The sequence below is a fragment of the Benincasa hispida genome, chromosome 5 (genome assembly GCF_027475165.1).
Source record: "Benincasa hispida cultivar pf3 chromosome 5, pf3_genome.v1.1, whole genome shotgun sequence".
Classification (NCBI taxonomy): Eukaryota; Viridiplantae; Streptophyta; class Magnoliopsida; order Cucurbitales; family Cucurbitaceae; genus Benincasa; species Benincasa hispida.
In genome coordinates, this window is record NC_143482.1 from 15,796,047 (window position 1) to 15,805,331 (window position 9,285).

At 28.7% G+C, this 9,285-nt stretch overlaps 1 non-coding gene across 1 annotated transcript; it reads left to right on the forward strand.

The window, feature by feature from the left end:
- The first annotated feature begins 3,218 nt into the window (after nt 1-3,218).
- On the forward strand, nt 3,219-3,290 carry TRNAW-CCA (transfer RNA tryptophan (anticodon CCA)). The gene has a single exon. It is a non-coding gene; the product is annotated as a tRNA-Trp (tRNA).
- Nucleotides 3,291-9,285: the final 5,995 nt, after the last annotated feature.

The following is a 9,285-nucleotide window of genomic DNA, read 5'->3' on the forward strand; positions in this document are numbered from 1 at the left end:
TAAGTTTTAAGTTTGTTGTTGAACTAGAAGTGTTATTAATAATCTAAATTAGTAATACCAAATAATGATTATTTGTAATTGTTATTATTAAACTTTAAACATTTTGATTTTTATTGTTTTTAAATTTCAAAAGTAACCATCAAAACTATAATTTTTAAATACATTGTTTCAAATCATAGAAATTTAGAAAATATGAAAAAGCATAAAAAAAAAAAACTAAAAAAAGAAATAAAAGAAATAAAAAAGTGATCGTGAAATTGAATCGAATCGAACCATATGTTCGATTCGAACAGAACCAAACCAAACTATGAACAACACCCCTAGCCATTAAGTGTTGATGACATTTTTTCAAGTAACTTATTTATCAAATTTTTTTACTTATATTGATAATTAAAAACTAAAACTCCGGAGAGAAAATTGGCATAACTTTGATATATATATTTATATATATATAACATGCTACTTGACTATATTATTCTTTTATCCATTCTAATTTAGCATAGAAATTACAATGAACCCAATAGATTTAATATGAATCTTATTCATATTAATCTAAATTTCTATTGCTATGATACTTCAGTGATGTAGAATAAAAGCCACCATAGGGCAGTCAGTCACTCCTTTATTGATTTGAAACATTCTCACCAAATATTACACCAGAAGAACTCTTATTCGTATAATATTTAGTTACCATTATTTTGGTCAAAATTCATTAACCACCTTAATGAGTTCTTATAAGTGTAACCCATCATTTTGAAATTTATACTTTTTGCCCCAACAAGTTTACTAGGGAAGAACAATATTGAGAACAAAAAATACAATCATATCTTTCTCAAAAGTTAACCCTAATATTGACCCATGCAAACACCACCCATAGGGGGACGTATCATAGACGTCTTGAAGTCAAGCATGAATCTCACGTTGTCAACTCATGATGGAGACCGTGAGATGTGTTGACACACGTCCCTCTCCCATTTACTATAAATACTTTTTTCAATTCATTGGGGGACGCATCAAAGGTGCCTCGAGGCAAGCATGAATTTCCCGGTGTGAATTATCCGAGAATGTAGGAAAATCATAAATATCATATATATCATTTTTCTCTCCCCTAAGTATTTTTCAATTGAGGTTCATTACTGAGGTAAATTAGGCTAAAAAATTTATCTAAGTCTTGTTAAATTTACCCAATATAACTCTTATATTGGATATTAACAATGCATGATTATCATTTTATTAAACACTTTAATAAATTCCAATTGTCTACTGCTTATAATATATTTGGCTAATTCATCTTCTAGGTCGGTTCCTAGGTAAGAGTGTTCCATTTCCGTAAGCTCAGATACCCCAATTCTAGACGGAACGCTCCTCAGACAAAGGTCCTTTATAGGCAAATATTTATGAATTTAATATTTTATTTTCTCATTTTAATCCTATTAAAATAAAAAAAAAAAATTTATTTTAGACATAATCTAATTAGAAATAAAATTGGTAGCTTAATTAGACAAGTTTTAAACCATTTAGAAAAATTAATTAACCTTATCCTAATCGCATTAAACTAGCACGCAATTGAATCATATGCATCTCATGGTATTATCAAATGGGCCTTTAGAGACCTATTAGACATTTTTGAAAATTTATGGACTAAATAGTCATAAACCTTAAAGTCTAGAGAATAAACTTATAATTTAACCAAACATCAAATTTTGGTCAAGTTATAAGTTCAGTCCTCAAACTTTTAGGTTTGTGTCTATTTGGCTCCTAAACATTAAAACATGTCTATAGATCTTTGAATTTTCAAATTTGTGTCTAATAAATCTCTAAACTATAAATTTTGTGTCTAACAAGCCTATGAACATTTAATTATGTATTTAATAGGTCATTAGTTTATTCAAGTTTTAAACAAATTAGTTGATGTTAATGTATTTGATAAGAATCAAATTCTATGTCTAATAATTACCTAAAATTTATATAAGTTATGTTGAATGGGTCAATGACCTATTAGATACAAAATAAAAAAAAATTAGGAATTAATTTAACATAAAATTGAAAGTTAAAAGATTTGTTAGTTTAGAAATTAAGACATAAAATGAAAAGTATAAAAATGTGTTAGACGACTATTAAAATACATGAACACAAACTTAAGGGGGTATGAATCAAAGGAATTAGGATGGGAATAAGGACGCGAGTGGGTAAAAGATACACATCCCCTTGTTTCATACAAGTTGTGAGACTTAGGCATGGGAATAATTTTTTTCCATGTATTCTTTATACTCATGAATGAAACAATTCAAAAGTATAGGTTTTCTTGATGTCCCCCTTTTCTCATATTTTAATACATAAATTAGTTTTTTTTTTATTTATTATTAAAATTAATTAATATATGAATGTTAAATTTATAATTTAGAAAATTATACTAAATTTTAAATTATAATATTTAAATTTAACTACTCTAGATTAATTAATTAATTAATTAATTATGTAATAAACGGTAAAAAACCGATGCGTTAATACTATTAATTCTTTAGTAAATTATATATATGTAGTTAATTAATTGTCATTATGATTAATATTATATGATAATTTTTAGTAATTATAATTATAATTAATTTATTATTGATTTATTATAATTCATTATTTTTAATCACAAAATGTTATATTTATTTTTCAAACTGATTTTGATTGTTTTATTAATTAATACATCATATTATATAAAATTCATCAAATTGATACATCAAATTATGTAATCAAGTAACTTCAACTATAAATTTCTCATTTTACAAATACTTGTAATTAATAATTTTATTAATATTATTATTTATTGTTTAATTAATTTTGCTCAAAAGTATGAATTGAATTTATTGTTAGTCAATTAATCTATCAAAATTTTAGAGGTGTTCGTGATTAATTTTATAAATAAATATAAAGTTAATTTGGTACCATAAAATTCTGATAACATTCTCATGTACAACCAAAGACAATTACCTTATTCTTTCTTAATTCATTGACATCTTTAAAATCTTAAACTAAATAGCCGTAAAAGATTGTGAATGACTAAAGTTGTGATTTACATAATAATTTTAATAATAAAATTTAACCATTAGCGAAAATCATCATATTTTAGTCTAAAAGAAAAATCTTCATATTTAAAAATACAATATATTAAAACGAACTATTCAAAGTTTTGAAAATTAAATTATATAAAGGATATCGTATATAATGGATCCGTGGCGCAATGGTAGCGCGTCTGACTCCAGATCAGAAGGTTGCGTGTTCGATTCACGTCGGGTTCAATTTTTCCAAAATTTGGCTTCCAGCCCGAAATTACCTTCTTGCCCTCGTAGTTTTTTTCCCTTTATTTATTTTTATGAAAATTCTAATTAATTCTGTCATCTCTTTGGACTCCATTGTTCTGTCCTCAACCCTTAAAATTTTCCATTTTATTATTAATTTATTAAAAATTCTCCACCATTTCTTTTTCTCATAAAACTAACTTTTTTTTTTCTTTTTTTTTAAACATAAAACAAATTTGTTAGCATGATATTAAATTTTTTTCAACACGTTAGTATTTCTATTGAATTTTTCACATTTTCAAAGTTTTGACATCGCTATAAAGAATGAATCGACATTTTTTATTATCTTGTTGAAAAATTGATAAAAATAAGAAATTATCACAGAGATGAATGTAATATAAATAATACACACATTAATTTGTTTAAAAATTAAAGAATATTTATTTATTAATTTAAATATTTTTTTAATTTTAGATTTTTATAATTCTTTTTAGAAATATTCTCTAACATTGATATTTTATCGATATTTCTATTAAAATTTTTATAAAATTAAGATAAGCATTTCTATCAACATTAGCCATTTAAATTTTGCTGGTTAGTTTTAGGAAATATATAAATTTATACCTCTAAATTTTAGAGAAAATTCTTATAAATAGAAAAATCTAAAAAATATTTACAATTTATAGCAAAAAGTTTTGACTTTTCAAAACTTTTTGCTATAAAGTATAAATAATTTTTAATATTTGTTTATATTCAAAAGGGTCCCAAATTCAGAGGTTGCGCTAATTTAAATCATGAACTGATGATTGTATCTATTTAAACTTTGAATTTTTATGAGTGTATCAATTTACACCGGCCATAAGTTTTATTTGGAAAAATCTTGTATTTATAATTGTACCAATTAAACCTTTAAACTTTCATAAATTAACCAATTTCAACTATTATTTAGAATTTCCTTTGAGAATTGTTCATACTTTTACTCTAATAGCCCATTTTGTAAAATCGACATTTAAATAAATCTACACATATTGATTTTCAAAAGTAATCATAATGAAGGTTATAAAATTGATTGGCTTATGAAAATTAGGAGTTTAATTAAGTCGAAATTTAAGTTTCACACGATATTTTGGTCTAGCAAAATTTGGAGAAAAGAATAAATTGATACACTCACGAAAGTTTATTTAAGATTTCAAATGATACAACTCAAAATTTAGGAGTATAAATTAGTATTTGTCGTTTTGTTTATTAACACTATATGCCACTTCATACAAATTTGAATTTTGGTAATTGGTGAGTTAGACTTTGTTAATAGGTGGTGGGTTTAATTTTAGATATGAAGTAGAATTCAAGTGACAATTAAATTTCAATTGAATGACATCAATTTTTTTGTTAATAGATTTTAACCATTTTTTTAAAAAAAAACTTAATTGAGAAATTTTTATACATTAATATTCTGTTTGGAATCGAGGAAAGGAATTTTTTTTAAAAATAATATTATTTTAATATTTATAACAAAAATAGGATTGGATTGAAACTAAAAACAAAATTAGGGTGAAATCGTGTTAGGATCCACGAGTTTTGAGTCGGCACATAAATCATGTACCCCGATTGAAGGGGTCCACGATTTTCTGACTATTTTTTTTTTTGAGTTTAATAACTTGTGTGAATGGAGAATCCAAAATTTTAGTACTTTGATCGAAGTTAAAATATTTTACTCAGTTGATATAAAAGGTTTCATTAGCCACTTAATTATACTTTCATTGACTTGCAAATTGTATAAATTTGGTTTAATTTTGTCCACCTTGTGCAATTAATAAATCAATGATTAATTTTACTAAATAGCATTAATTTAATTTATTTAAATGTCAAATTTCCAATTTCTTCAAATATGGCATGGATGTTACGTTTCTTACTGTGTTTTTACCTTTAAATTTGAGTTTGATTTAGATTATATTATTTTGTAAAATTTATTTACTTTTTCATATATGTTTTTTTTTTTTTTTTTTTAATTTCAAACCTTTTTCTATTAGCGAAAATACATATTTATTTCATGGCATTTTCATAAAAATGCTTCGACATAAATCTTAACGTCAAACGAATCAACTTATATTTGGAGGTAAAATATAGTTAGAAATAATTAATATCACATCTTCATGACTAAAACACATTCTAATTATTTACGGTGTAATTTTTACGTTAAAAACAGAAAGAATAAAAAGTGAATATAGTTGGAAACTGTAATTACCTGACTTTACATTTCTAACTTGAGGTATACCATTAGAGATGTTCACGGGGTGGGATGGGAACGGGGAAGCCTTCCTCGTCCTCGTCCCCGCCCCCCTATTCCATTCCCCGTCCCTGTGGAGAACGGGGCGGGATTCCTCACGGGGATTCCGTGGGGATCGAATTTCCCGTGGGAAAAAAGCCTTTATTTTTCTCTAACATTTTTTTAATTTCAATTAAATATTTTTTTTACAATTCTTTAAATATTTTCAATGGAATTTTCATTTAAATGAAATATTATCAATTTTACTAATTAAAACAACAATACATATAAAATTTAAAAAATATAATTAAAATGCTAAATCTTCATAATTTGTAAAAATTAAAATTCTACATTTGAGCATCCTAACTTAAATATTACAACATCTAAGGAATTAAAGTAATAAAAATCTTGAACTTAAATAATTAAAACATCCATAATTATCTTAATAAAGTCTATAATATTAATATGAATATATATATATATATATATTAAAAATTTATAATTTATATACAAAGTCGGGGCGGGGTATATTCCCTGGTCCCAAATTATAAATGGGGAAAAAAATTCCCCACTCCCTCCCCCATTCCCCGTGTATTCGGGGATTCCCCGCCCCGTGAATTTTTTTGGACATCTCTATATACCACACATGCAACTTTCAAAAAATCCAATCTAGTTTATTTTGACTTAGAATAACTTTTACTAGATATATAAAACATTGTCAAGACAACATAGTGATAGTCAAAATAAAACTTTTGTTAGGATCTTTAAAATGTTGATAAAAATAAATTTAAATTTTAAACTATTATACTCCATAATTCTTGCTTAAACATTCAAAACTTCTCAAACATGACACCAAGTAGAAGCATAGTCTCTAGTCCCATAGCACTGTCAACAGATCTCATCGTCAAACACCTTTGATATGTTATTGCCTTTACTTGAAAAACATTTTTAAAAAAAAGGTTGAGCATTTAAAATACTGACTAAGTAACCTCATTACCGGGGTCAAACTATGCAATACATATGATGAATGTCTTATAACTAGTGGGACCTACATACTAAAACTTAAGATAATTAATTTAAAACTATTTTAAACTTGGGATGTTACATGAACTTTGAGACTTGTGTCTATTTGGTCTATAAATTTTAAAAATTATGAATATAGTCCATAGGCTTTTGAATTTTTTTTAAATTCACATGTCTACCATAGACAAAATTGAAAGTTGACATTGAAGGAATCGAATTCCTCAACAGAAGCGCATATGCCATCGAAATTCGTTTAGGAAATTCTTGAAAAACAAAGGGGAAAAAAATAGAACAGGATAAACATAAATTTATAGCATGCTTTACATGAGAAGAAAATATACCCTTAAAGACCTTCTTCAATACTTTCCTCTGCACGAACTCCTTGAAGACTTTCTTCAAGAACATCTTCCTCGCAATCTCACGAACAACCACGAACAAGGACACAGAGGGGGTGAATAAAATTTAATTAAAATTTTTCCTAAATATGCTCAATTTAATCTAATTAGATATTTTTAAATAAAATTAATAAAAACTGTAATTGATACTAAATAGGAAGATTGATAAAAAAAAGAATGTAACAATATACTTAATCAATCACAACCAACAATAGCATGCAATTAAAATTAAATGAAAAATAATTAAGAAAGAGTTAGAGAAGAAGACACCCTAATTTTTATAGTGGTTTGGTCAAACTCGACCTACATCCACCTTCCTAAGCGCCTCTTAGGATTTCGATTAAAAATCTCCTTTCACCTTTTCCACGGATGAGAGTCGAATCGCTACCTTGTTCTATTTTCGGGTTCAAGAGCAAATCCGATCCTTTCCATGGGTTAGGATCCAACCGTTACAATATCCTTGAAGCTTTGAAACACTCAATAAAACTCTCTAAAAAGAGTGGATATACAAGTTTGAGCTCACAATAATTAATCCTCACAATACAGTAAAAATTTTCTCAAGAACAAGATGACAATAAAGAAAATTGAAAGCTTTGAGTGAGATCAATAATGGTCAACTTTTTGTAATTTTTTAGTATTGTAAAGTGTGAAAAGTTAAAATTTTTTTGGAGAAGATGAAGTTTAAAGAGAAAGGGAAGTGGGCAAAAAGTGAATTTTAATTTGGGCCATTAGATTATTCAAAAAGTGAAATGAAAAGTGGAGATTAAAAGTGAAAAAGTGAAACGGAGGTTTTTTTTTCTATGTGCTTGCCACGCTTATGACTACGAGGTTCTTTTGAATTTGTCACAACACCACTATTATCATAATAAAGGGTAATGAGCAAGGACATATTTGGAACAACTTCTATATCAGTCAAAAACATCCTTAGCCATACAACCTATTTAGCAGCTTCACAAGTAGTGATAACTTGTAGAAATACTAGTTACTGTCTCTCAAAAGTTGGAACAATTAGGATTCTTCATTTCACCTTTACACCTGCACACATGTTCATCTTATTTGGTATCAATGCATACCCCTAGCGTTTAGCACCACTCATTCATAAATCCCTTTGTTTCACTTGAACTCTTATGTTCTCTTGCATATATGCATTAAGATTAGTGTAGATAAACCACTCCTGCATTTATCTAGGATCTTTCTGCAACTACTACAATGCAAGGCCTGCGTTAGTCTATCATAAATCCCAGTGTTCGACCTTGGACTTACCAGGGATCTGAGTTAAATTTACACTTGGATCTGATTTAGGAAAAGCTTGTACGAATTGTAGAAAGTGTAATGCAATACCTCAACGCATCATCTAATCTTTTCACTAGAGAAGTGATTCATCATTCATCTTCATTTACCCCAATCTCGCTTTACATCTTTACTTATATACACTTTTAAACACCCTACCACAACATTTGTCACGCGAGCTTACAGAAATCCTACTCCCCACCAACTATCCCAACCATCACCTCTCTAATTCCAACGCATGACCAAATCCCGAAGCACCTCTGTACTGCTCTATCGTAAGCCATGCGTCCATTGGCTCCCCTCCCAGTTCAACCCTTAGCCACAATCTTTCCCATTGAAGGGGACCAAACCAACCAAACCGTCCAACCATCATCGTCTATCATTCTGTCTTCACCCAGCCTACCGCATACCCCTACTACTACCTCGCCTATCACACCACCCAAACCAACCAGCAACCCACTAATCTCTGATAGTCCTGTGTTAGAGCAAACCCCAACCGACCCCATAAAGCTGGCTCACCATGATGAGTAAGAGCTCTTCGGACCTATCTTAGCCATTTTAGACTAGAGACGAATGGATGAAATAGACCAAATGATGCGTTCGGACCAAGCCGATGCATCATTCGAGGTAATGGATGAGGCTGATCGCTATGCAATAATGCTAGAAGAAGAGTTAGAGGATGAAGAAAATGGAGAAAGAACGAAAGCAGTAGGCCCTGACACATCACATCCACAAAACTCTGATGCGAATGATGGGGCATCAAGAAGGAAAAAAGGTTAATTGTGGATGAAGGTGATGGAGATGATGAGGATGAAGAGCATGTTGCACCCAGCCTTGTGGGTGCAACGCATGAGCATAGCTCTAACTCAAGTACGCTGGAACACAGGCTCGAAGAATACAAACTTGTGCATCAAGGGTAGAGGAAAACAACACTGCAGAAAGAATTGGAAGAAGAAGTCAGGGAATTAGCACAGGAGGCAAAATGTTATGAAGCTGGAAAAGGCAAGGTGATAGTTGCGTC